Here is a 13,623-nt window from a genome sequence, read left to right on the forward strand (position 1 = left end):
GATATTTGATGGTACTCCAAATGAACATATATTTAGGCACAATATCCTTCCAATATGTAAAGCTTTTAGTTTTAATTATTCTATTTTTATGTAATATTCGTTTAAATAAATAAGTGCGAAGACAAAAGAAGAAAATGACGATTTGAAGACGCGAATGACCAAAACGCCAAAAAGTACAAAGTACAATCAAAGAGGTTCAAATTATTGATGAGAAACGCCTAAAAATGACAAGAGTACAAGCCGTGAAACGTAAAGTACAAGATTTTAAATTGTACGAAAAGGCGTTCGAAAATCCGGAACCGAAACATGAACCAACTTTCAATGCACGACGCAACGGACCTAAAATTACAAGTCAACTATGCACATAAATATAATATAATATACAATTAATTATGTAAATTATATATATATTATATTTATATATTATAAAAATAAAGGTCGGCAGCCTAGGATCCAATTTGTGTGAGCTGGAATGCGAACCTCCGCACTCGCGGAGCTGTGAAGCACAAAAGCTCTGCACTCGCGGAGCTGTACAGTTCAAAGTGGGCCTATAAAAGCTCGCGAATTCTGCTCGATGAACCATCCCTTTTTCTTTCTTTCTATCTACGTAAAATATATATTTATACTTATAATTTTAATTTTAATTTAAAGTTAATAATAATAAGGTTATAGTGGCGAATGTTTTAAGTTTGTAAGTCAAAACTATGTCCGTGTAACGCTACGCTATTAATAATCACTGTAAGCTATGTTCTTCCTTTTTAATTTAATGTCTCGTAACTAAGTTATTATTATGCTTATTTAAATCAAAGTAATCGTGATGTTGGGCTAAATATTAAGATGGGGTTATTGGATTTTGTACCATAATTCGGGTTTGGACAAAAGACCGACACTTGTGGACATTGGACTATGACTATTAATAGATATGGGTATTGTCTAATTGAGCGACAACTCATTGGAATCTGTCGAACCTATCTTCAAATTAGTTAATCTAATAATTATTAAAATGATTACGAATGTCCTATTTAGTGACGTTTATACGACATCCTTTACAATCATTTAATTAATTATTCGGGTTGGGTAATTGATTATTCAAACTGATCAATTGGATAAATTAATATTCATATCTCATTAAAACAGGAGTGGATTACATACAAGGGTAATTGGTGTAATTGTTAATAAAGTATTAAAACCTTGGATTATACGCAGTCGATAACCTGGTGTAATCATTAAACAAAGTATTAAAACCTTGTTACAGTTCGAATCCCTAATTAGTTAGAATATTTGACTTCGGGAATAAGGTTAATTTGGCGAGTATTTTATAATTATGACCGATGGACTATTATGGACAAAAACCTGATAGGTATCATTTATTTTATAATTGGTGTAATTGTTCATAATTGTTTTATTTCATATTTTATCGCACTTTTATTTAATGTCATTTTATTTACTGCAATTTACTTATTGCAATTTATTTTTTTCGCTTTATTTGTATTTTTGTACGCACTTTAATTATTATCATTTATTTTTACGCTTAAAATATAAAATCGACAAACCGGTCATTAAACGGTAAAACCCCCTTTTTATAATAATAAAAATACTACCTATATATAATTATATATATTTATATAAATATAGTTGTATAAAAATATAGTACGTAATCAACCAGCTCCCTGTGGAACGAACCGGACTTACTAAAAACTACACTACTCTACGATTAGGTACACTGCCTATAAGTGTTGTAGCAAGGTTTAGGTATATCCATCTATATAAATAAATAAAACTTGTATCATATTTCATCGTATTTCGTAATAAAATAATAACTATTTCGTATACATCGCTGCACACATCAGTCGTTCAATGTCTCGATCCATCGACGCTGTCTCATGTTCAGTTGTTTCTGATCGAATATGTGTTGGAGGCTTTTGTGATCGGTGAAGATAGTACTTTTAGTTCCATAAAGATAGTGTCTCCACAATTTGAGCGCAAAGACAACAGCTCCAAGTTCGAGATCGTGAGTAGTGTAGTTTCGCTTGTGAATCTTCAGTTGACGAGAAGCATAAGCAATGACCTTCGTTCTTTGCATCAATACGCAACCAAAACCATTTTTTGAGGCATCGCAATACACAACGAAGTCGTCACTGCCATCAGGAAGTGATAAGATAGGCGCGGTGGTTAACTTCTGCTTCAAGGTTTGAAATGATGATTTGTGTTCGGTTCCCCAAATGAACTTCTTCCCTTTGTGAGTCAGCACGGTCAAAGGAGGCGCAATCAGAGAGAAACCTTCAATAAATCTTCGGTAGTAACCGGCGAGACCTAAAAATTGGCAGATATGAGTCAGAGTAGTGGGGGTTTCCCACTTGCTGATAGCTTCGATCTTTGTGGGATCAACTTTGATACCTTGATCGCTCACAATATGACCCAGGAATTGGACTTCCTTCAACCAAAACTCGCACTTGGAGAATTTGGCATAAAGTTGCTCTTGTCTCAAGAGTTCAAGCACTAGTCGAAGATGTTGCTCATGTTCTTCTTCGCTTCTGGAGTAGATAAGGATATCATCTATGAAGATGATAACGAACTTATCCAGGTATGGCTTGCATACACAATTCATGAGATCCATAAACACGGCAGGTGCGTTGGTTAAACCGAATGGCATCACGAGAAACTCATAGTGACCATAACGGGTTCTGAACGCAGTTTTCATCACATCACTCTCCTTCACCCTCAACTGGTGATAATCGGATAGCAAATCGATCTTAGACTAAACGCTTGATCCTTGCAGCTGATTGAAAAGATCGTCAATTCGGGGAAGGGGATACGGATTCTTGATCGTCAAATTGTTCAGCTCACGATAATCGATACACATGCAGAAAGATCCGTCCTTCTTCTTCACAAATAAAATAGGTGCGCCCTAAGATGAAGAACTTGGTTGTATAAATCCACGGTCTAGCAGTTCTTGTAGTTGGCTCTGCAACTCTTTTATTTCGGAAGGTGCGAGTCGATAAGGTGCGCGAGCTACAGGTGCAGCTCCTGGTACTAAATCGATCTGAAACTCCACTGCTCTCGATGGCGGTAATCCAGGCAATTCTTCCGGAAAGACATCAGGAAATTCGTTCATAATTCGTACATCGTCCACGCTCTTCACCTCGGTTTCTAATGTTTTCACATGTGCTAAAACAGCAAGACGTCCTTTCTTCATGATCTTTTGTGCTTTCATGCAACTAATGAGGATCAGCTTCGAGTTACATCTCTCTCAGTAAATAATCAGTGGCTCACCATCTCTGTATGGTATACGAATAGCTTTATCTCCACAGATAATGTCGGCCCTTACCATGGTCAACCAGTCCATACCGACAATCACATCAAAACTTCCCAATTTAATGAGTATCAAGTCAATCTCGAAATCCACACCAGCTATGTTGATAATACCTCCTCGGCTAATTTGGTTAACTTTCTCAAGTTTTCCATTGGCTACCTCAACAAGCATACTCTCCTTTAAAGGAACTAACGACCAATTTATCTTAGAGAAAAAGTGTCTACATACATAATTCCTATCGGCACCAGTATCAAATAGGACAGAAGCTAATAGATTGTTGATAGTGAATATACCTGTAACCAAGTTGGAGTTCTCACGGGCATCCCTTGCGTTTACGTTGAAAGCTCTTCCACGCGCTGGCCCGCCGTCCTTTCTCTTATTGGGACATTCATTCCTGAAGTGGCCCTGTTGTCCACACTCATAGCATTTCCTTAGCCCAGTAGGGTTTTTCTTCACAGTTGGGGTAGTGAAATTGCAGTCTTTGCCAATATGCCCAGTCCTTTTACACTTTTCACAGACCACGATGCAGTACCCGGTATGATGCTTGTAACATCTCTTGCACTGCGAGAGACTACCCTTGTAGTTAGGGTTTGAGCTAGGGTTCGGGTTGGGGTTCCTCCCGTCGTTGTTTCCCTTGAAACTTTCATGCCTCTTAGCTGGGTTTTGATCAAAGACCCTTCCCTTGTTGCTGCCCCACTTATGTTTCTCATTACTAGCTCCCGATTCTGATTTTGCCTTTTCTAGTTCTTTGCTGGTAATTTGGTTCATCAGGTTGTGCGCCATGCGCATAGCTTCGGGGACATCAGCTGGTTTCGAAGAGGTGACATTTCCCTGGATGAACTTGGGAAGTCCCCACAAATACCGTTCCATTCGCTTAAATTCCAGGGTAACCATCGTGGGACACATCAAAGCTAGTTCCAAGTACCTTCGGTTATAACTGTCAAGATCGGTTCCCACAACCTTCAACTCCCAAAACTCAGCTTCCATTTTCTGAATCTCTGTTCTGGGGCAGTACTCTTAGATCATAGCCCCCTTAAATTCCTCCTACGGTGTAGCATAAGCCTCGTCAATACCCTTAGCCTGAGCAAGTGTGTTCCACCAGGTTAAAGCGCCGTCTGACAGTGTACAGGAGGCATACTTAGTCTTGTTCATTTCTGAGCAGTTGCTCACACGGAACACAGCTTCCAATTTCTCAAACCATCTCGACAGTCCAACTGGCCCCTCAGTACCACTGAAATTGTGGGGCTTGCAGCTCTGGAATTCCTTATAAGTGCACCCGTTATGATTGTTCTGGTTAACAGGTGGAGCTTGGGGGTTGACATTCGCAATTGCTGCGGCTACTCATTCAGTTATCATCTCCTCAATATGTGCTGCGGTGGGCGTTGATCTTCCGTTTGCCATTGATCTTCGAAACAGAAATTTTGACTTAAGTCAAAATCCAGCACTCAATAAATAGTAATACGGTATATGGTAACCAGCATGAAATCAACATAACACATGCTAATTAAGTAATGCAACTAGATACAGATACTACAAAATCATCATATAGTAACGTAATAAGAACACCGTATAAAAATTAAACAACACTAAGTTCCATTCATTAATAAGAAAGTTGCATACATCCGCATACGATTCGTACAGTACATGAATAAAACATGAAACTACAAACGGGATTACATAATGAAATCTAATACAATAGCCCTATAGTAACAGTGGATAAAGGATGTCCATCATGTGGGACACCCGGTCCTCGAGCTCAGTTACCTGAGCACGGAGGATATGCACTTCCCTCGTTAGTTCCTCGACGACGGGGGATGCTGGTGGGGCAGGCGGTGCAGATGGTACAGGTGGAGCTGGTGGTGCAGATGATGCTGGTGGAGCTGGTGGTGCAGACGATCCAGCACCAGAAGTAGATGGTGCATAACGGGAAGCCTTACGTACGAATGGATCGGCAGGGTAAGGCACAACCCGCTTACGGGCGGTAACCCTAACCAACTGTCCGCGTGCGTCCACGAATGGTCTACCTCCGTTAACCCCTGGAATAACAGTACCATCGAAACGATACCGCTTCTTCGGCGGGGTAGAGGGCGGCTGCACGGGTGTCTCCTCGGGGTCCTCATCGGAATCCTCGTCGGAATCCTCCTCGCTGAAGTCATCGGATGATGAGTCGTCTGAATCATCTGAGGGTGGATCTGCTCGACTGGTGGTCATCAGTCGATATCTGCTAGGCGGGATCGGCACGACACGTCCATCAGTAAGGCGTTTGACCCAATGTCCTCGCTCATTACGGAAAGGACCGTCCGCATTTCCCCCAGGAATCACAGCACCACCGGAATGGTGCTGTGGCTCCGGGAGTCCTGGGCTAGGTGGAGCTGGAATCTCCTCTGGGTCCTCGTCTCCGTCGGAGATGATCATCAGGTCAGGTGCGTGGCTACTATCCCCATAGGATGAATCGCCAGAGTCACTGAAGGGTAGCGATGACGGGATCTGTGAGTTGGCAACAGTAGCAGGCGAGGTGGCAGATGAATCTGAGTCGCTGTCCAAGTCAATGATGATGGGCGGGATATCCGACATCTAAACAAGGAAAAATAACTTTTTCTATGTCAGTAAGTCATATAGCAAGCACGTATTAGGCAAAGTAACTACGATAGTCTAGATCATCTATAGCAGTAAATAGCATGGCAATAATAACAAACCCTACAGAAGTATCATGCAAACGAAAGCAGATAGTAGCATACAGTAGTGAAAACAAGTAGCAGTATACGACATATATCAGTAAAAGTAAGCAGCAGCATGCAGCAAATTCCGCAGAAACAAGTAAACTAGCAAGTTGTAGATTAGTCCTATTAGTGAATCCTACTTGGCTCGGTCTAGACTCACTAATGCAACCTAATTCCCTACAACCAATGCTCTGATACCAAATGTGATGCCCCGTACAAAATTAACGTGTACGGATCATTAACAACAGGATCATTACAAGGTCAAACACTATATGCTGTTTTAAAATAAGTTTGCATTCATAAGAAAGAGTGACGTCATAAACAACATCAAAAGTTTTACAACCGATAGTAGGCTTCTACGAATAGAAACAATTAACATAAGTACGAGACCCAATGGTCATTATAAATTCATTGTTTCAAAAGTAACATAGTTGTGAATGCAAGGTAAACGTTTCATGCAGAGACATCTCTAACAAAAGCAGCGTGAGTCTACACAGCAAGGCTGCTACAACGGAAGCATCAAACCTCTAAGCACCTAAGAAAACATGCTTAAAAACGTCAACACGAATGTTGGTGAGCTATAGTTTAAGTATAACAGTAATGTAAGGTAGGCCACGAGATTTCGTATTTCAAAACAGTATGAAAAGTATATGTTCAACCGTGGGCACTTGGTAACTAACTTAACGTAATATCACCCCCTAAAAGTACACTTGGCGAGTGCGTAAGTTTACGAAGTATTAAACACCCGTTAAATGCTAGCGCTACTAGCCCGAGTGGGGATGTCAAACCCTATGGATCCATATCTAAGATTAGCATTCACCGGTTCAAAAACCAATGACTAAACATTACCGAGCTAAGGGGAAAGTTTATGCCGTTGTATAACCCACACATATATAAAGTTAAAGTACTCGTGCCTAGTATGTAAAACGTAAAAAGTGCATGTATTCTCAGTTCCCAAAATAGTTAAAGTAAAAAGGGATGCTATAACTCACAGTGAAAAGTACTAAAGTCGGTACGAGATAAGTATGCAAGTAGTTGGTCCGAAAGGTCCTCAACCTAAGTCAAAAGTTACTAAGTCAGTAAATCGTTCCCAAAGATTTAAAAGTATGTAAATTAGGTCTTAAGTATCATCATCATTCATCATCAATCAAAAAGAGTAAAGTAAGTTTCAATCAAGAATAGAGATCGAAACAAGGGCTGACTTCGTTCAGCTGCTACGACCTGTATACAAATCGAAAAAATGCGTAGTCAGTGGCTATGGCTCCGTATGTGAGTCCTCCAACCACTGAAAAATTTTCAGAACCAAACTCGTCTTCATTTAACCGTGACGATGGTTTAAGTGCGAGTAGGTCAGAAATTTCAGCACAACGTTACAAAGGTGTAGTGACTTTCGGAAGGCTATAAATCCTAAACCGTAAGTCGGATTAAGACGAGGCCTAAACGGAAAATCATATACTCGAACCGAAATAACTGGAAATCAACTTTTCCAGTAGCCCAAGTGACTTATCGGTCCTCAAAAACAGTAAGCAAAGTGCTCCAGTGGGTTCTTGGTGCTTGATGTTCATCACGGTTCTCATTCTTGATGCTTGTAGCTTCAAGTGTACAACTCATTGATGTGTTTGCATCATATTTACCAAGTTTTGACCATCATAACACTAGTGTGTGTCTAAGATAAATAGCACAACTCATTTAAGGGTTGTATGAAGGTTGATGAACCAAAGTTACATCAAGATCTTAGATCTGACACATACATGAGTTCTAATAGTAATATTAAGCTATAAACTTGAATGTAAACTAAATAAATAAGATCTTAAGTTGTATAACTTAGATCTTAGTTAGATCTTAAAGATCCTAGACTAGAAAGTCTAGATCTAGTGTTCTTAAGTTAAACCCTAAGTTATAGAACTTGGATCTTTACTTTAATAAAATCATAAGTTATGAAACTTAGATTTTAGTCTTGTAGAATGTATATAAGCTTATAAGCTTTTGTTTTAGACAAAATTGGAAGACCATAAGCTATAGAAACTTAGATCCAACATAAGTGTATGAAGTTATAACTAGAAAGTTTAACTTCCATGTTCTTGAACTTACAAAGTTTAAACTTTAGTTTCAAGAAAAATGAGATCAAGTTTAACTAGTAATACTTGACCAACATATATAAATCACGAAAATAATTAAATAAAGTGAAGAACTAAGCTAAAGTTACAAGTAATAAGTTCATGTTTGTTTCATACTTAAGAAGATTCAAGTCAAAGCTTGGATCTTAAGAAAGTAAACCTTAAGTTTCCAAAACATGAACACAAGTAAGATCTTAAAGCTTATGAACTTTAGATCCTTATAATATATCAAGTGTAGAACCATAAGCTAATAAGCTTAGATCCTTGTTCTTGACTTCTCATCAAACAAAGGATGGAAGGAGCAAGATTCATGAAGATACAAACTAGAAAGTTTGATCTTTAACAACAAACAACAAACTAGAAGTAAGTAAAATGATGATGATAGTTTCGGTTTTCAAAGGAATAAAAAGAAGAAAGAAAAAGATATATTACCAACAATTTAGAGAGAAGGTTGGGAGAAAAGAAAGTGTAAGTATGATGTGTGTGTAAAATGAAGTAAAGACTAGCATATATGTATCAAAAAAAAGAAAATGGAACTCCCTCCTTCTCAGGCCAAACCGTCGGCCAAGGGTTCCAAAGGGGAAGGTCAGGCTTCAACTTTCTAGTGTGGGAGGATGGTGAATGCTAGGAAGAGGTAATAAGTTAAATGCATGGAAAGTTAGTGCTTTGCATGCTTGAACATTCTTGTCTCCCACACTTAACTAATTAATTTTTGTTTAGCTTAATGTATCACTAGCATGATCATGGGCTCACTAATTAGTCCATTAAGAAATGTAGGGTGGGCTTCCAAGTCCAATAATATAAGCCCAAGTATAAGTAAGCAACAAATTAGTAAAAAACCCAAGTAATTAACTACTTACATTAGTGAATTAGAAATAATTAATAACAATTAATTATGAACGTAAATAATATTCGAAATATTATTCATGAAAAGCACATGTCGAAAAGACGAGTCGGGACATTGAAATGTCACAGACGGTAACAAGTAAAATGTATAAGAATACATTTAGTACAACGCAAGTATTAATAATAAATATTAATAATATAAGTCAAAAAATCCAGGGTCGTTACACTAGGGGTAGCAATATTAGGAGCAACAATTGCTTTATTAATTTTTAGATTCGGCAATTCTGGGTTGGTGACTACGGGTTCATTTCCTTTGTTAACTTCTTTTTCAGTAATCTCCTTTACTTCCTCCTCCTCCTCACTGTTCTCATCTAATGAACTGTCTGAGTCATGTGTAGGAGAATATGTTTGACCGGTGGTCCTGAGCCGATATCTGCCAGGCATAATCGGTGCAACCCGCCCGTCGGCGGTGTATCTGGCCCAGTGTCCATGTTCGTTAAGAAATGGACGGCCCTCATTTATCCCAGGGATCACGATACCATCGAAATGATACTGTGGCTCTGGAAAACTAGAGCTGGGACCTCCTCTGGGTTAACCGGGAGTTGAGATTCCCCGGCTACCACAATTTCTTCTTTAATAGGTATTGGAACACCCTTTTTAGTTGTGGAGAGAATAGATTCAGTGTCCGATTCCGAGTCGTACAAAATGATAGGATTAAAAGAAGTCATCTATCACATAATTGAAACAACAATTACGTTAGCATATAAATATATCATATATAATGTTTTTAATAAAATGATAAGCAAAAATCGGTAAAAACAAATATAGTCATAGTCCAGACTCACTAAGGCATCCTAACAATTACCAGTTAAATACACTAATGCAAATTCTGGTTCCCTATGACCTCAAGCTCGGATACCAACTGTAACGACCCGTCAAAATCGCTATTGATGCGGCACGTTAATCATTGATTTCACAACGAGGTTTTGACCTCTATATAATACATTTTGAAAATATTGCATTCATTAAAATAAGTGACTTTCTAAACATAGAAAGTTATAAGCATGTGGGCGAGTGCTTAGGTATAAGTAAATCCCCAAAATACATAAGTCTTTATTTTACAGGTTGACATCACAGTCAATTTATTTATTACACAACGTGGTTTTGTTTCGAATGCAATAAACTTTATACAAAGCATGAGAGACTCCATGCAGGCAGCAAGCACATCACAGCGGAAGCAGTCTAAGGACCTGAGAATAAAACATGCTAAAAAGGTCAACACGAATGTTGGTGAGTTATAGGTTTAATTGCTCGAGTCATAAGTATATAAAGATAGACCACAAGATTTCATCTAAAGTTTATCAATAGATTCTACGTAACAGAGCACCTTGGTAACTAAACTTAATGTTATAATGATAATTATCCTATTCGTTTTAATACACGCAAATCATTGTGTCATAAACTCAAATAACATACGTCCGTTAAAAGGCTAGCGCTCTAGCTCGGACGGGAATGTCAAGCCCTATGGATCCATATACAATTATTCGCGCCCACCAATCCATATCCTATGTATTGGCAGCTACTAGTTACCAAAGCTAAGGGATTTTCGGTTTACCTCAGTGTAGAATTAAGTATGTACTTGTGTCCATTGCGTTTAAAATAAAGTGCATGTATTCTCAGTCCAAAAATATAGATTGCAAAAGCAATTAAAAAGGGATCTATAAACTCACAGTTCAATATTGAGATTCAATATTGTAGGCAAATTGCGTAGACGTAATGATGGTAGACGACTGTATGTTTGGCCTTGGATTCAAGAACAATACCCCGAACAATACCCAATATTTCCTTAGTTTAAAACGGTTTGAAACCCGAATTAAAAACACCCTCGTATATACCTTATTATTATTAAACTTAAATTTAAAATTATAATTATAATATAAATATAAATATAGAGAGAAAGAAGCAGAGAGGTGTGCATTTTTGTGTCGAACAAACTGGTGTATTTATAGTACTTTTTCATTTCATGTAGCCCATGCGATCGCATGAGTTTGTAGTGTATTTGCCATGCGATCGCATGACCGCCTGATCCAGCTCATTTTGCTTTTGTTTGCTAGTTCGTCGACATAATATTTACTGTACAAATAGTGTTTTTGGTCCCCATGCGATCGCATGGGCTTTTGGTGTATCTGCCATGCGATCGCATGGCCAACTCACTTTGTTTTATTTGCTAGTTCGTCGACATAATATTTATTGCAGCAAATAGTGTTTTACTGTACAAATAGTGTTTACTGTAGCAAATGATTTTTACTGTAGCAGATAGTGTTTTACGGTAACAAATAGTGTTTACTGTAGCAAAATGATTTTTACTGTAGCAAATAGTGTTTTACTTGTACATTTTTGATTTAATTGCGTTTCTTCTTATAAATTAAAAAAAAAAACTTACATTATAAAAATAAAACGATTATATAATTATCACAGGTTATGACGTTCGTGAATCGTCAAAAAAAATTGAAAGGTACATGAATGTGTAAACTAGTTCAAAAAGTTTTAAGATTCAGCATAATAGGTTCGCTTATCGTGTCGGAAACATTTTATCTGTAATTAATTTATTAATATGAAATTTTCTGGGTCTTTACAGTTATCATCAAAACACTTATTGTTATGGGTTAAAATTAGTATATTCATTAAGCATAATCCCCCATTAACCCACATTCTCCCCCAACATGATGTTTTCAAATCCGTGATTTACCACTGATATTTTCCATCGACCAAGGTCTGCAGTCGTTCAAATACGTAGTCCAATGTCGGTGTATAACCTGATATTTTCCATAACAGTTTACTTGTGTAAATTATCCTACACAACACCAAATAAGTCAATTTATATTTAAAAAATTTCATCGAAAGTTTATGTATGGTTTAACAAACAAAGAAAAATACACATTTGAAACTCAAACATACCCGAGCTTCTTAAATACCCTGCATAAGAAATTCAAACTCAAACATATCACACCATTAACAAAGCATAAATTCATTTTCCAAAAGAACAAAATAAGTAGAACTCTAATCGCAAGAAGAGAAAGAGATGATATGACTCGAGGAATTGAATCCGTATCGCAGAAAGTTGAAGATGAAGATTGAAATTGAGAACCCAAATCGCAAGTAGAACTCTAGGTTGAATGGTCGCCAGTTATTTTAGGGTTATAAATTAATTAACACGGAAAGGAATCTGCGCAATTTTATTGTTATTTTTTAAAAAATTTAATTAATTAAGTTAATGACATCATTAAGATGGCATAGATTTTTTTCTTTTTATTTTTGTTTTCTTTTTAATGAAGGAAAAAGTTTATTTATGATGTCATAATTTTAGGATTTTAATAGAAACTAGTGAAATGACCCGTGAAACCACGGGTTTGTTTAAACGAAACAGTTTAATGATATGTTTTAGGTATTAAGTGAACGTAAATGCTAAAGTTATTTAGTTTAATGACCCGTGGAACCACATAGTCCGACTAAGAAACTCGTCATTGAACATTTCATCAAACACCTAAAATGCATATTAAACAATCCACATCCAATTATAAGAGATAATATTGGTTGTTATTTTATTTTAAAAGTGTATATTAAAATATAAATGTAGAATTGGTTTCCTTCTGCCTAACTTTTATACCTTCTCGTACTCAATTCAAAATAATTAATTAAAATTATTTAATTTTAATAATTAAATAATTATTAATAAGATTTAATAATAATAACCAATTAATAAGATTTAATTTTAATTCAAAATTATTTAGATTAATGACATCACCCACCATGCTTAGATTTTTTTCTTTTTCTTTTTGATTTTTTCTTAACAAAGGAATTAGCCTAATAATGAAATCATCATTTTAGCAATATAATAGAAACTATAGATAGATTATAGATATATATATAGATATAGATTGATATCACACACCTAACTTGAGCTAATTTGTAAGAATTCGTTTAATCTAAACATTCATTTAAAATGATTTAACCTATACCCGATTAATCTATTTCTTATTCGGTTTGGATAGTGCTTAACTCATAGGTGGTACTTCATTGAGACAAAAGGTGCTGTGGTCTCCTCATGACCTCAAACATTTGTCATTACCATACTATTTACTATTTTTGATATGTAAGGGTAAAAAAGTTATATCTTGATTTTATCTAAGATTACACTCATAACTCATGTGATACATTTTGTCCCAAAGAAACCAAATTATGCAACTGGCTTAACTCGTGACTGTCCAATATTCAGATAACTCAAAACGAATAAACCAAAACCCCCGTGTAATCCGTCCAAATAACATCCTATGTTAGTCTGGAGCATATAGCATTTTTTCTGGTTTAGTCTAGTCACAAGATTTTTGTTCTTGGAAATTGATAAAAAAAATTATCCATAGAGATGTGGTGAATGTAAGTCTTATTTACGTATATGGGTGTGTTTGGCGCGTAGCTTATTGGAGCTTATGGAAGCTTATGCGAGCTTGAGCTTATGATTTTAATAAGCTCCAAGTCATAAGCTTCGTTTGGTAGACAAAAAAAGTATAGCTTATGAAAATCATAAGCTTTGAAAAAATAAGCTACTTGTAGTAGCTTATGAAAAAAA

This window comes from Rutidosis leptorrhynchoides, chromosome 1, assembly GCF_046630445.1.
Source record: "Rutidosis leptorrhynchoides isolate AG116_Rl617_1_P2 chromosome 1, CSIRO_AGI_Rlap_v1, whole genome shotgun sequence".
In the NCBI taxonomy this organism is placed as follows: Eukaryota; Viridiplantae; Streptophyta; class Magnoliopsida; order Asterales; family Asteraceae; genus Rutidosis; species Rutidosis leptorrhynchoides.